Genomic DNA, 16,599 nt, shown 5'->3' on the forward strand with positions numbered 1-16,599 from the left:
TACTTTAAATAAATCCTATAGATCCAAAAATACTTAGAGGTTTACTGAAAGCAAAGATTTAAATTTCCCCTTCCATTCTGTTAGTGTACTTTTAGGCCATTTTTGATACTGACGGTTTTTTAAAACCTGCAAAATGATTACTAAACATGGCTACCAAAAAAAAGCTTATTGTAAATGCTGTAAGTTCCTCTCTATAATCAACTTCCACTTTTTAGTTTAGGAAGAAACTTAGGAAATGATTACGGTTGCACATCCCTTAATCCGTCACGTTGGCACTCAAGTTTCAGATTTTTGAGCACTTTCAGACTTTTGGATTAGGTATACTTGATCTGTACTGTCAAGTTTTGTATTGTTTTGTTTTGTTTTTGCAATGGACCTACTTTGAGAATTTTTAATTATATATATGAATATTGTTACTACTGTAGAGGTCATTTAAAAGACTGCAATCTGAATTTTTATAAGATGTTTAGCAATATTTTTTATTTAAAGTTGAAGTTTGATCATAGGGGAAAATAGCTGTAGTATTTTGTAACTTTTTTTTTTTTTTTTTTTTTTTTTTGCTATGTTTCATGAGGAGACTAGTCATCTTGAGTTACTAGAAAAGAACCATAAGGATAACTTTTCTTCAGCTAAACATGTTATGTTACTGGATGGTGTGTTTTATTATCTCGTTTTAAGGTTGTTTGTAAAAGATAAGTTAATAATGACTTAATCAGTAAATATCTGACCAAATTAAAGACATTCCATGGTTTTTGATGTTTTAAGTACTATGATCTTCTAATTACATAGCTGCTGTTAATACAGTGATTATGAAAAGAAACTGAAATAATTTTTTTAGGTTATAAAACATTGGTTTAAAAAGGCCCTAAACTTTTAGTTCAATGGCTTAATGAAAAATAATAGTAATACTTATGTAGTATCTCTTTTGAAGACTGCACCACATTTAACTTTTAAGATAATATTTCTGTAAGGCTCTACATTTGATGCTAAAGGCAGACAGGAAACTGAGTAAAGCAATATTTTAATTTGTTGTCATTAAACCTGGTAATTTTTTTTTTTTTTTTTTTTTTTTTTTGAGACGGAGTCTCGCTGTGTCGACCAGGCTGGAGTGCAGTGGCCGCATCTCAGCTCACTGCAAGCTCCGCCTCTCGGGTTTAGGCCATTCATCCTGCCTAAGTCTCCCAAGTAGCTGAGACTACAGGCGCCCACCACCTCGCCCGGCTAGTTTTTTGTATTTTTAGTAGAGACGGGGTTTCACCGTGTTAGCCAGGATGGTCTCAATCTCCTGACCTCGTGATCTGCCCGTCTCGGCCTCCCAAAGTGCTGGGATTACAGGCTTGAGCCACCGTGCCCGGCCAAAACCTGGTAAATTTTTATCCGTATTTTTAAGAGGAGAAAGATGAAGATTTTAAAAATGCCAAAAATACATACGATATAAGCAACAGAGCCTCATAGATGCTAGTATATACTTAACTTACTAGAGTAGTCTTGGTGCAGTCAAAAGCATCTTTTTAAACTTTTTCAAATTCATCCCATATGTTTCCTTTTTTTCCTCCCTAGACTTACCCAAGGGAGACTGATTCCATGTCTGCAATAGATATTTTTTCCCTTTATCATGGAAGTGGAAAACCTGACATTGTGAAGTGGTGTTTTTTTGTTTTTTGGGTTTTTTGTTTTTGTTTTTTGGCCAAGTATTAGTTCTGTTTTCATAATAACAAAGGTACCTTGGAAATAAATATGTAATAAATCTAAATTTTTGTTGTACCAAAAATGCCATTATAACTTTTCTTCTATGTCAGTATATATATATAGACCCACACTGCATTTTCATTCTGTAAGCATCATCTCAATGGCTGGACTATTCATTTCAATAACTCTACCGTCCCCCAACACATGCAGATATCCACGCGCGCGCACACACACACAGAGAAAATCACTCTGTAAAAGAGAACAGGTGTCTGTAGACTCATTTTAGTAACTCACAGGGATGACTTGTAAATCACATGAAACAGCTGAAATGGTTCAGCTAATATTGTTTCTCTAGTATAATGTTAAGTGAAAGTTAACCACACTTTAAAAAGACCGCTTGTGCCTGTTTTTGGCTTATGGTGTTAATTAGATTTGTTTTCATTAAGTATTCAATCATGAAAAAGAAGCCAGGTTCAATTGAGTGTCATCAGAACCTCTGCATACTGACCTGATCACCTGCCTAGTTCTCCCTGACTTTGCACAGCTGTTCTTTGACCCGGTTTCCTTGCCAAATTTGTAGCTTCAGGCTTAGTTCTCTTTCCTTCAAGAAACAATTGACCTTTTGGGAGAGAGGTGAGTGTGTGCCAGTGGTGAGATTTATATGATTCTTTATTTGGGTTGTCGGGTTACAGTTAAAAACCTTTTTATTCCTCAATTAAGAAAGAAATTAAGTGTATTAATTGTCATAATTAGCAGAATTAGATTGCTAAATTGTGCTCTGGATAAATACAAGCAATTTTTTTTAAGCTTTTTAAAAAATTGACACTGAGTGTATTTTAATTCAAATATACCTAAACTGTAAGACCTACTTTATTGTGGATTTAATATTTTAAATGTTCATATATGCCTTTCAGCAAATAATTTTGGTAATCACAAAGGACACTCAAATTGTAAAAATAACAGAGGAAACAAAAACTGTCTCGCATGTAAAACCAACTTTAACATGATGATTTACAGGTTTCCTAAATTAAGTTCAGGGGGCCCCAGATTTCTTGCTTGTGAAGTAATGCTATTCTCTTGCCTGAAAGGCTGTAAACTGATTCTGCTTCTCTCCCTGGTCACTAATCTCTTGCATTCTGGTTGTGATAACAGACTGATAGGAGATTTTTCTGCCTGTTTGGAAAAGGCCCAGGTAGGCAGCAAAACAAAAGACAGGTGGCTAGATTTAAACAGGCTTTTATAATTAGCTTAGTGCCATAGTGTGAGGTGTAAGCGGTGTGTAGTTATATAAGTAGCCCATTATGCAAGTGAAGAGGAGGAGGGAAAATCATAAAATTCCCAATTTCATTTCCATAGCTCAACCACAAGGAGATTCCTATTGGGGGAAATTTATATATTGCTGTTATACTGGTTTCAAAAATACATAAGTGGACTCTTCAATCGAAAATAAGCATTATGCTTTATATCAGTGAACTAAATATATAGCTATTATCTTGGCAAATATATTGCTATTACTTTTAGAGTCAGGCTAGCCCTACACAAAATTGTAAACATGATAAGGACTGTCCTTTTGGTTTTTCTGCCTTCATCCTCACTGTCCCCTTACCAGTTTCCTGCTATAGCAGTTTTCTTGGTCTGAGCCACATGTCATACTCCTCTCTCTTTCTTCTCTTACCCTCTCAACCTTACAACTTTTAAAGATATTTAAATTTTAGAAAACATGTGCAGGTTTGTTATACAGGTAAACTCGTGTCACGGGGGCTGGTTGTACAATTATTTCATCACCTGGCCGGGCGTGGTGGCTCAAGCCTGTAATCCCAGCACTTTGGGAGGCCGAGACGGGCGGATCACGAGATCAGGAGATGGAGACCATCCTGGCGAACACGGTGGAACCCCATCTCTACTAAAAAAATACAAAAAACCAGCTGGGCGAGGTGGCGGGCGCTTGTAGTCCCATCTACTCGGGAGGCTGAGGCAGGAGAATGGCATATACCCGGGAGGCGGAGCTTGCAGTGAGCTGAGATCCGGCCACTGCACTCCAGCCTGGGCGACAGAGCGAGACTGCGTCTCAAAAAAAAAAAAAAAAAAAAAAAAAAAAAACAATTGTTTCATCACCCAGGTATTAAGCCTAGTACCCAATAGTTATTTTTTCTGCTCCTCTCCCTCCTCCCACCCTTCACCCTCAAGTAGGCCCCAGTGTCTGTTGTTTCCTTCTTTGTGCTGGTGAGTTCTCATCATTTAGCTCCCACTTACAAGTGAGAACATGTGGTATCTGGTTTTCTGTTCCTGCGTTAGTTTGCTAAGGATGGTACCCTCTCCAACTCTGTCTTTTGAGATTCCCATGAAAGACATGAGCTTATTCTTTTTTACGGCTGCCTAGTATTCCGTGGTGTATATATAATCACATTTTCTTTATACTATCTATCATTAATGGAATTTAGGTTGATTCCATCCCTTTGCTATTGTGAATAGTGCTGCTGTGAATGTTCACATGCATGTGTCTTTATGGTAGAATGATTTACATTCCTCTGGGTATATGTACAGTAATAGGATTGCTGAGTCAAAGAATGGGTAGTTCTGCTTTTGGCTCTTTGAGGAATCACCATACTGCTTTCCACAATGGTTGAACTAATTTACACTCCTACCTGCAGTGTATAAGAATTCTCTTTTCTCAGCAACCTTGCCAGCATTTGTTATTCTTGACTTTTTGATAATAGCCATTCTGACTGGTGTGAGATGGTATCTCATTATGGTTTTGATTTACATTTCTCTAATGATCAGTGATTGAGTTTTTTCATATGCTTGTTGGCTGCATGTATATAATCTTTCAAAAAGTGTCTATTCGTGTCCTTTGCCCACTTTTTAATGGGATTATTTCAGCTCCTTATCGATACTGGATATTAGACTTTTGCCAGATGCAAATACTTTCTCCCATTCTGTAGCAAACCAACATTTCTATTTGTAATTGCTTTGGTGATAATAATGATTATTGCATCATTCTTTTTTTAGTATTTAACACTTTTCTAAACTTTTTTTGGGGGGGGACAGAGTTTTACTCTTGTTGCCCAGGCTGGAGTGCAATGGCACGATCTCAGCTCACTGCAACCTCCGCCTCCCAGGTTCAAGCGATTCTCCTGCCTCAGCCTCCTTAGTAGCTGGGATTATAGGCATGTGCCACCACGCCCTGCCAATTTTGTATTTTTCGTAAAGATAGAGTTTCTCAATGTTGGTCAGGCTAGTCTTGAACTCCTGACCTCAGGTGATCTGCCTGCCTCTGCCGCTTAACGTGCTGGGATTACGGGTGTGAACCACTGCGCCCGGCCTTTTCAAAACATTTAAATATACTTTTATTTGGTTTTTCACAACAACACTGTGAAGTAAATAGGCAACCATTATTTTTCCCTGTTTTACAGCTGAGTAAACTGCTTCTAAGTTATTTGTTCAAGGTGACACAGCTGTTAGTAGAACTGGGACAAGATCACATATTTTGATTCCATACTTACGTGTTTTTACCTCTGGTTAATTCTGCTTTGTTTTTTTTTTTTTTTTTTTGAGACGGAGTCTTGCTCTGTCGCCCAGGCTAGAGTGCAGTGGCCGGATCTCAGCTCACCGCAACTTCTGCCTCCTGGGTTCACGCCATTCTCCTGCCTCAGCCTCCCGAGTGGCTGGGACCACAGGCGCCCACCACCTCGCCCGGCTAATTTTTTGTATTTTTAGTAGAGGCGGGGTTTCACCGTGTTAGCCAGGATGGTCTCGATCTCCTGACCTCGTGATCCGCCCGTCTCGGCCTCCCAAAGTGCTGGGATTACAGGCTTGAGCCACCGCGCCCGGCCTGCTTTGTTGATGTTTGTATGGAAGATACTTTAAACTTGTCTAGAGACTTACATCATTAACCCTTTTTTGATAAAACTCTATGTTCATAGCAAAAACAAAACGTCAAAGAATACACTTAAGCTAAATTTGTTTCTAATCAACCATAATTTCAAAGAGATCTCTGTGAACATTTTTGTATAACATTGCATAAACAATGTATAAACATTGTTTTATATCATTCTAGAGACTAGTGTTTCTGTATAGATGTATGAATATGTATAATTTTAATAGGAGTAATCTACTTTCTGTCTTTTTCACATAGCTCTAGACCATGAGCATCTTTCATGGCAATAGATAAGATCCACATCATTTTTCTACAGTTACATGATAGACCATGCTGCTATGATATCATTAAAGAATATCCTATTGATTGACATTTAAATTGCTTCCTTTTTTTGCTATTTCATTGAGATGGACATGGTGTTTTTAAAAATTGTCTTTTCACTCATATCTTTTTTATTAGCCTGTGTGCCTAGAAGTAGAGATTGCATTCCTAGAAGATGCTTAGTTCAAGAATATGAATGTTTTTAGAGCCTCTGAGGGCTCTGAAATTGGCCTGCAGAGAGGTTATAACAATACACATTCCCACTAGTGGTATATGAGAGGTCACTTCATAGTCCCGTAAAAACCGAACACTACATTTTTCACCATTGCCCATCAAGTGAAAAGTGTTATAGTACTGATTTTTGTTACTTGCAAAAGAAAACACAGGGACTCAGTACAAGGGGTCCACATCTGATGAGGAGTTCTAGTGTGGGACAGAGAAAACAGAGTTCTAGTGTGGGACAGAGAAAACAGAGGTGAGATCATTGTTCGGTAAATAATACAGTTAAGTTTTCAGGATGTGGGGACACCTGAGACCACTTTGTAAGAGTCTCTCAAAATCAAAGAGGAGACATGGAAAAGATCTTGGGGATATTTATGAACACAGAGCATACTCAGATATTTAAACTTTCTGTGGATAAGATGTCTCCAAAGTAAAGGAAATTGGAATGACACAGGTCACTCAGCAACACTAGATTCTGGGGAATGAGGGAACAGTGCCTTCACAGTGCTGAGGGGAAATGGTTCTGAATCTAGAACTGACCAAGTGTGATGGTAAATACATGGGGTGAGAACTCATACCCTTTCCTAGAAATTTTCCTGAGGTCGTACTCCAGCAACAAAAGGAATAAATCGAAGAGGACAACATGGGATCCAAGAAATGGTGAATCAGGAGAACTAAGAACTGCATGGCAGGGACCCTGGAAGGGAGGGAGGTTTCATAGAATAGATAGTATGGCTGAGAACTTGGAAAAATTCATATGTTTAAATGTGGAAAAGAAAAAAAATAGGCGAAGTGCAGCAACTAATGCCTGTAATCCCAGCGCTTTGATAGGCCAGGGCAGGAGGATCGCTTGAGACCAGGAGTTTGCAACCAGCCTGGGTGACATAGGGAAACCTTCATCTTTACAAAAAAAGAAAAGAAAAATTAGCCGGGTATGGTTGCACACACCTGTGTGCCAGCTATTTGGGAGGTTGGGGCAGGAGGATTACTTGAGCCCAGGAGATCGAGGTTGCAATGAGTCATGATCATGCCACTGCACTCCAGCCTGGGTGATAGAGTGAGACCTTGTCTCAACAACAACAACAACAACAAAAAGTAAAAAGCAACCAGAAATTCCACACAGAACAGGAAAACCAGATGTAAGGAGACATAGTTTAAGTTTAATTGTACTAAAAAGTAGATTGGTAGAAAGAGCACTTGTTTCAGTGGTGAATAATATTTACCAGGTCATAATTATGTAATATCTTACATGATGGCTTTTTATATTTTAAACATTTTAGATGTTTTACAGATTATTTTTCAGTTTTTAAAATCCACACATTGTGGAGGACTGTGGCATGTTGTTCACCAAAGTAAGTTCTCTCCTTCTCTAGCAGTAGATTGTTGGTCAGGCACATACGTGCCCAACGACACTGCATTCCCAAGCCTCCCAAGCTCTGATATGGCTGTATCACTAATTTCTTTTCAGGAGAACATAAAGTAATGTGTGTTCATATGAGCTCTTATTTATTTTTCCCTCCCACTAAGGTAGAATACTAATATGTGTGCAGCCATGCAAGCAAAGATAGTTTCCCTAAGGAGCTATGGAGAAACAGGCTATAAAGAACCTGAATGAATGCAATAAAAGAAAATTCTTAGATAGTGACAAGTAACATGAAGAAAAATAAAGCAGAGTAAGCAGATAGACACTGATGGAGCTGCATTTTAAAATAGGGTTCTGAGGAAAGTCCTCTCCGAGAGGTAGTATTTGAGCTAGTATTTGAGCAGAGGTACAAAGCAAGTGAAGGAGCAAGGTTGTCTGAGAAGGAGCATTGCTGTTAGAGATTTGCACCTACAAAGGCCTGGAGGCAAGAGTATGTCTGGGGTGTGCAAGGCCCAGCAAAGAGGTCCATATGGCTAAGACATGAGTAGGAGAAGAAGATTACAGGAAATGAGTCTGAGAAGTAGTGGAAGACCAGGCCGTATCGGTCCTTGTTGGCCAAGGTGAAAATTTTGGATTTTACCCTGAGCGAGTGGGAAAGCACTGGAAGATTTTGAGTAAAGGAGTGCAGTGATCTAAAAGCATTGTTCTGACTGCTTGGTGGGGAATTGTGAAAGCAGGAAGGAAGGCCAGGTAAGAGGCTATTTCGGTTGTCCCTGCAGAACACAATGGTGGTTTGGACTAGAGGTTGTTGGTAGAGGTGGGAAAGAGATTAGATGCAGGATGTGGTATACAAAGGCATGTTAACTAGCAATGTATACTTGTAACCTTCAGAAGAATTGTGAATGGACATGATTGCCTGTGTGTGTAAGGTGCATTGTTTTTTGTTATAAGACCTTGTGTACTGCTTTTGTTAAAAAGCTATGTACATGCATAACCTTGATTTTTAAAAATGACTTTTTAAAATGTAAAGAAACAAAACATTTGTCTTTGAATATTTTTCATGACAGTATATATAGGCCTACCTCATTGCCTGAGTTTGTTTTGTGCTGGTGTAACAGACTACCTGAGAGTAGATAATTTACAAAGAACTAAGACTGATTTCTTACAGTTTTGGAGGCTGAGAAGTCAAGGGGCCCGCATATGGCAAGGGCCTTCTTCCTGTGTCCTCCCACTGTAGAACACAGAAGGACAAGAGAGGGCCGGGCGCGGTGGCTCACGCCTGTAATCCCAGCACTTTGGGAGGCCGAGGCGGGTGGATCACAAAGGTCAGGAGATCGAGACCATCCTGGCTAAGACGGTGAAACCCCGTCTCTGCTAAAAATACAAAAAATTAGCTGGGCGCGTTGGCAGGCACCTGTAGTCCCAGCTACTCAGGAGGCTGAGACAGGAGAATGGCGTGAACCCGGGAGGCGGAGCTTGCAGTGAGTCAAGATCACGCCACTGCACTCCAGCCTGGGTGATGAGCAAGACTCCATCTCAGAAAAAAAAAAAAAAAGGACAAGAGAGCACACAACACACAAGGGAAAAAGAAAGGAAGGGGGGCCGGGTGCGGTGGCTCACACCTGTAATCCCAGCACTTTGGGAAGCCAAGGTGGGCAGATCGTGAGGTCAGGGGATCAAAACCATCCTGGCTAACACGGGGAAACCCCATCTCTACTAAAAATACAAAAAAATTAGCTGGTGATGGTGGTGGGCGCCTGTAGTCCCAGCTACCAGGAGGCTGAGGCAGGAGAATGGCATGAACTCGGGAGGCGGAGCTTGCAGTGAGCCGAGATCACACCACTGCACTCCAGCCTGGGCGACAGAGCGAGACTCCGTCTCAAAAAAAAAAAAAAAGAAAGGGGGCTGAACTCAACCTTTTATCAGGACTCCACTCCTGCAATAACCCACTTCCACCATAAGGGCATTAACCCATTCATGAGGACAGAGGCCTCCTGAGCTAATTGCTTCCTAAAGGTCCTACCTCTCAACACTATTGCACTGGGGATTCGGTTTCCAACAAATGAACTTTGGAGGACACATTCAAACCATAGCACTCATTTGTTTTAAATTTTTATATTTAAAAAAATTATTGATTTACAGAACTAGGAAGACCAATCCTAAAGTGTGTCTGGAATTACAAAGGACCCCCAATATCCAAAGCAACCTTGAGAAAGGAGATACCACATTTCCTGATTTCAACATATATTACAAAGTTATTGTAATTAAAACAGTATGGTACTAGCATAAAGACAGACACATAGACCAATGGAACAGAAAAGAGAACCCAGAAATTAACCCACACAGATAGAGTCAACTAACCTTCAAAAGGGGGCCAAGAATACACATGGGGAAAGAATGGTCTTTTCACCAAAATGGTGCTTGGAAAACTGAATGTCCACATGCAAAAGAATGAAACTGGATCCTTACACCATACAAAAAAAAATTTTTTTAATGGATTAAAGTCTTAACTGTAAGACCTGAAGCCACAGAATGCCTAGAAGAAAACATAGGAGAAGCCCTCATGACATTGGTCTTCACGGTGATTTATTGGATTATAACACCAAAAACACAAGCAACAAAATGAAAAATAAAGAAGTGGGACTATCAAACTAAAAAGCTTCTGTACAGCAAAGTAAACAATTAACAGAGTGAAGAGACAAACCATTCACTGGGAGAAAATATTTACAAACCATTTATCTGATAAGGTGTTAATGTCCAAAATATGTAAGGAATTCCTGCAGTTCAAGAGCAGAAAAAACCCTGATATTTAAATGGACAAAGGATTTCAAAAGACATTTCTACAAAGAAGACATAGAAATGGCCAACAGCTATATGAAAAGGTGCTCAACATCTCTAATGATTAGGGAAATACAAATCAAAATGACAGTAAGATACTTCACATCTCTTAGGACAGCCATCATCAAAAAAAAAAAAGTGTTGGCAGTGATGTAGAGAAATTGGAACCCTTGTACACTGTTGCTGGGAAAGTGAAATGGTACAGTTGTTACAGAAACACTGGCCGGGCATGGTGGCTCACACCTGTAATCCCAGGCCTCCACTTTGGGAGGCCAAGGCGGGCGGATCACCTGAAGTCAGGAGTTCAAGACCAGCCTGACCAACATGGAGAAACTCCTTCTCTACTAAAAATACAAAATTAGCTGGGCGTGGTGGCACAAGTCTATAATCCCAGCTACTAGGGAGGCTGAAGCAGGAGAATTGCTTGAACCTGGGAGGCGGAGGTTGCGGTAAGCCGAGATCGTGCCATTGCACTCCAGCCTGGGCAACAAGAGTGAAACTCCGTCTCAAAAAAAAAAAAAAAAAAAACACTATGAAGGTTCCTACAAAAGTTACAAATGGAATTATATGACCTAGCAATTCTAGAAAAACTTCTAGATATATATCCAAAAGAAGTGAAATCAAGATCTCCAAAAGGTATCTGCACTCCCACGTTTGTTACACCATTATGCGCAGTAGCCAAGACATGGAAATAGCCTAAATGTCCATTGATGGATGAATGGCTAGAGAAAAATGTAGTATAGACATATAATAGAATATTATTCATTCATGAAATAGAAGGAATGGCCGGGTGTGGTGGCTGGCACCTGTAATCCTAGTACTTTGGGAGGCCAAGGTGGGCAGATCACCTGAGCTCAGGAGTTTGAGACCAGCCTGGCCAACATGGTGAAACCACGTCTCTACTAAAAATACAATAATTAGCTGGGCGTGGTGGTGCATGCCTGTAATCCCAGCTACTTGGGAGGCTGAGGCAGGAGAATCGCTTGAACCCAGGAGGTGGCGGTTGCAGCGAGCCAAGATCATGTCACTACACTCCAGCCTGGGTGACAGAGTGAGACTCTGTCTCAAAAAAAAGGAAACCCCACCATATGTGAAAATAGGGATGAACCCCTGAGAACATTATGCTAAGTGAAAAAATCTATAAGGACAGATACTACATGACTCCATTTTTATGAGATATCTAAAATAACCAAATTCACAGAAGCAAAAAGTAGAATGGTGGTTGCCAGGAGCTGAAGCGAGGGAGAAATAGAGAGTTGTTTAATGGATTTAAAGTTTTGGTAATATAGATGAGTAAGTTCTAGAGGTCTGCTGTAGGATGTTGTGCATATAGTTAACAGTATTATACTGTATACCTGATTTAAGAGAGTAAATCTCATGTTATTTTGGTAAATTTGTAGAGTTGTGAAATCACCATAATCCAGTTTTAGACATTTTCATCACCTGAAGTGTTCCCTCAATCCCATTAGCAGTCATTTCCCACTCCTGTTTTCTCAGGCTATGCTGACCTATTTTCTTTTCAGGAAATTACATTTAAATGGAATCTTATAGTATTTAGTCTTCTGTTCTCTCAGGCTACACTGATCTATTTTCTTTTCAGGAAATTACATTTAAATGGTATCTTACAGTATTTAGTCTTTTCACATATGGCTTCTTTCACTTGGCAAAAGGTATTTGAAGTTCATCTGTGTTGTATTTGAAGTTCATCTGTGTTGTTTGAAGTTCATCTGTGTTGTAGCATGTATCAACAGTTCATTTCTTCATATTATTCAATATTTGGATAAATACCGCATTTTATTTGTTTTCTACTAATTGGTCATTTGTCTTATTTCCACTTTGGTGCTATTAGAATAATACTGCCATGAATATTATTCTGTGTAGTGCTTATTAGCCATTCTTATGTCTTATTTAGTGAAATACCTATTCATAATTTTTGCCCATATTTTAATTTGGTTGTTTTCCCTTAATTATTGAGTCATAAGAGTTCTTTATATATAGGTTAGACATCCTAAATCTGAAAACCTGAAATTTGAAATGCTCAAAATTCCAAAACTTTTTGACCACCACGATGACACTCAAAGGAAATGCTTATTGGCACATTTCAGATTTCAGGTTTTCAGATTCAGAATGCTCAGATGGTAAATAGAATACAGATATTACGAAATCCAAATAAATCTGAAATCTGAAACACTTTTGGTCACAAGCATTTTGGAGAAGGTATACTCAACCTGTATATTCTGGACTCAAGTCTTTCATCAAATATATGATTTGCAAATATGTTCTCCTACTGTGTGGTTTGTCTTTTTATTTTTTTTTAATGGTGTCATATGAAGTACAAAAGTTTACTTTTAGTAAAGTCCAGTTTATCAGTTTTTTTCTTTTATAGATTATGCTTTTTAGTGTTATACCTAAGAACTTTGCCTAACCCAGGATAGCAAAGAATTTCTTCTATATTTTCGTAGAAGTTTTATAGTTTTAGATCTTACATTGAGGTCTGAGATCCATTTTGAGTTGATTTTTTGTGTTTAAGGAGATGTAAGGGTCAAGTTCATTTTTTTCTTTTTGCTCATGGATGTTCATTTGCATTGAATCTATAGATCAATTTGGAGAGAACTGCCATCGATGTTCAAATTCATGAACATGAAATGTCTTTCATTTATTTAGAGCTTTTAAGAGTTCTGTCTTACAGTGTTTTCAGTATGCAAATCTGGTTTGTTTTTTATTAAATGTAGTATTTTTTCAGCTTATGGAGAATTGTTTTCTTTTTCCTCTCTCTCTCTTTTTTTTTTTTTTGAAAGATAGGCACTCACTCTGTTGCCCAGGAGTGCAGTGGCGTGATCATAGATAACTGAAACTTTGAACTGTTTAGCTGAAGGAATCTTCATACCTCAGCCTCTCAAATAGCTGGAACTAGAAGTGCATACCACCACACCCAGCTAATTTTTTTTCTGTGAAGATGGAATCTCACTATGTTACCAAGGCCAGTCTCAAACTCCTGACCTCAAGCAATCCTCCCGCCTTAGCCTCCCAAAGTGTTGGGATTACAGGCATGAGCCACCTTGCCCTGCCAGAATTGTTTTATTGACTTATTTACATTTTTATTTATTTTCTGACAGAGTCTCACTTTGTTGCCCAGGTTGGGATGCAGTAGTGTGACCACTGCTCACTATAGCCTTGATCTCCTAGGCTCAACAAATCCGCCCACTTCAGCCTTCCCAGTAGTTGGGACTACAGGGATGGATCACCATGCCAGCTCATGTTTTAATTTTTTATTTATAAAGACAGGGCCTCACTATGTTCACCCAGGCTGGTCTCGAACTCCTGAGCTCAAGAGATCCTCCTGCCTTGACCTCTCAAAGTGTTGGGATTACAGATGTGAGCCACTGCGTCCAGCCAGAATGTTTTCTTAATTACACTTTCCAATTGTCCATTGCTGGTGTGTAGAAAGACAGTGGATTTTTATATACTGGTTTTGGAGCCTGTGGACTTAACTAACATTGATAGTTTAATAGTTCTGTGGATAAAAAGTTTTTCTTCTTCCTTTCCAATCTGGATGCCTTCAGTCCATTTATTTACTTAATGTCTTGTTGCACTGGCCAAAACATCTAGTACAATATTATACAGAAGTGGTGAGTGCAGGCATACTTGCCTCATTCCTGATCATGGAGGGAAGACGTTCAGTCTTTCACCGTTAAGTATGAATTTAGCTGCAGGTTTTTCATAGATGATTTTCTTTCCCGCCCCCACCCCCACCCCCAATATGGAGTTTTGCTCTTGTCGCCCAGGCTGGAGTGCAATGACGTAATCTAGGCTCACTGCAACCTCCACCTCCCGCGTTCAAGTGATTCTCCTGCCTCAGCCTCCCAAATAGCTGGGATTACAGGCATTCACCACCACGCCCAGCTAATTTTTGTATTTTTAGTAGAGACAGGGTTTCACAACGTTGGCCAGGCTGGTCTTGAACTACTGACCTCAGATGATCTGCCCTCCTTGGCCTCCCAAAATGCTGGGATTATAGGCGTGAGCCATTGTGCCCGGGCTAATAGATGCTTTTTATCTGAGGAACTTCCCTTCTATTTCTAGCTTGAGAGTTTTTATCATGAATAGACATTAGATTTTGTCACATGATTTTGCTTCATCTATTGAGATGATCACATGATTTTTATCCTGTGTTTTATTAATACGACATATTATATAAATTGATCTTTGGATGTTAAACCAACCTTACATTCCCACTTGATCATGTTGTATATACAAGTTTATATGGTGCTGGATTTGGTTAGCTAACTTTTTTTTTTTTTTTTTTGAGATAGAGTCTCACTCTGTCACCCAGACTGGAGAGCAGTGACACGATCTCAGCTCACTGCAACCTCCGCCTCCTGAGTTCAAGCAATTCTCCTGCTTCAGCCTCCAGAGCAGCTGGGATTACAGGCACCTGCCACTATGCCTGGCTAACTTTTTTGTATTTTTAGTAGAGACCAGGGTTTCACCATGTTGGCCAGGCTGGTCTCAAACTCCTCAAGTGATCCACCCGCCTCAGCCTCCCAAAGTGCTGGGATTACAGGCATAAGCCACCGCACCTGGCCAAGGTTAGCTAATAATTTATTATGGATTTTTGTTTCTGTGTTCATGAGAGCGAATGGTCTATAGTTTTCTTGTGATGTCTTTGCCTGGCTTTGATATCAGGGTAATGCTAGCCTCATAGAATGAGTAGAAAGTGTTCCTTCCTCCCCTAATTTCTGAAAGCTTGTGAACATTTGCTGTTATATCTTCTTTGAATATCTGATAGAATTCGCCAGTGAAGCCAACTAGGCCTTGGCTTTTCTTATGGGAAGACTTTTAATTACTAATTCATTTGTTTTTAAGTTATTATAGGTCTATTCAGATTTTCTATTTCTTCTTGATTAAATTTTAGTAATTTCTAGGAATATATTCATTTCATTCACATCAGCGGCTGTGCTCTGAAAGTGCTTGAGTAATAAAAGTGTGGCTGATATTCTCTACAAAGAAGATTTTTTTTTTTTTTTTTTTTTTGAGGCGGAGTCTTGCTCTGTCGCCCGGGCTGGAGTGCAGTGGCCGGATCTCAGCTCACTGCAAGCTCCGCCTCCCGGGTTTACGCCATTCTCCTGCCTCAGCCTCCCGAGTAGCTGAGACTACAGGCGCCCGCCACCTCGCCCAGCTAGTTTTTGTATTTTTAGTAGAGACGGGGTTTCACCGTGTTAGCCAGGATGGTCTCGATCTCCTGACCTCATGTTCCCCCCGTCTCGGCCTCCCAAAGTGCTGGGATTACAGGCTTGAGCCACCGCGCCCGGCCAAGAAGATTTTTTTTTTGACCACAGATTTCATTTCTTTAATGATGGGTGAACTATCCATGTTTTTCATTTCTTTCGGTTACTCTAAGCTGATGGTTTATCAATTTTGTTGATCTTTTCACAAAATCAACTTTTTGTTTCATTGATCTTTGGTATGGTTTTTTGGTTTCAATTTTATTTCTACTCTGATCTCTATTAATCCTTTCTTTCTGCTAACTTTGGGTTTGGTTTCTTGCTTTTCTAGTCCTTGAAATGCATCATTAGGTTATTTATTTGAAATCTTTCTCCTTGTTTATGGCTATAAACTTCCCTCTAACATTGCTTTTGCTGTATTCAGTAGATTTTGATTTGTTGTGTTTTTAATTTCATGTGTTTCAAGAATGTTTTTAATTTTCTTTTAAATTTTTTTATTGACTAATTGTTCAATGTTGTTCAGGAGCACATTTAATTTTCATATATTTGTATGATTTTGAAAGTTCCCTTGGTATTAATTTCTAGTTTTGTTTCATTGTGGTCAGAGAGGATACTTGATATGATTTTTACTCTTTAAAAATTTGTTGAGACTTGTTTTGTGGCGTAACATGTGGTCTATCCTGGAGAATGTTCCATGAGCTGATGAGAAAAATGTGTATTCTGTAGCTGTATTGGATAGTGTTCTGTAAATGTTTGTTAGTTCCATTTGGTCTAAGATGCAATTCAAATTCAGTGTTTTCTTGTTGTTGATATCCTGTCTGAATGATCTGTCCACTGCTGAGTGTGGGGTGTCAAAGTTCCCAACTGTTATTGTATTGGAGTCTATCTCTCCCTTTAGATCTAATAATACTTGTTTTTATGTATCTGGGTTCTCCAATATTGGGTGCATAGATATTCACAACTGTGCATATATACTCACATCGTGCTAAATTGATCATTTTATCATCATATAATCACCTTCTTTGTCTCTTTTTGCAGCTTTTCACTTAAAGTCTGTTTTATAT

The 16,599-nt window shown here is 39.2% G+C and overlaps 1 protein-coding gene across 2 annotated transcripts in view; it reads left to right on the forward strand.

The window, feature by feature from the left end:
- The window catches only part of DNAJC1 (DnaJ heat shock protein family (Hsp40) member C1), a 232,725-nt gene that overhangs the window by 191,846 nt on the left and 24,280 nt on the right, over nt 1-16,599 (forward strand). The gene's annotated exons all lie outside the window — the stretch shown is intronic.

This window comes from Piliocolobus tephrosceles, chromosome 9 (genome assembly GCF_002776525.5).
Source record: "Piliocolobus tephrosceles isolate RC106 chromosome 9, ASM277652v3, whole genome shotgun sequence".
In the NCBI taxonomy this organism is placed as follows: domain Eukaryota; kingdom Metazoa; phylum Chordata; class Mammalia; order Primates; family Cercopithecidae; genus Piliocolobus; species Piliocolobus tephrosceles.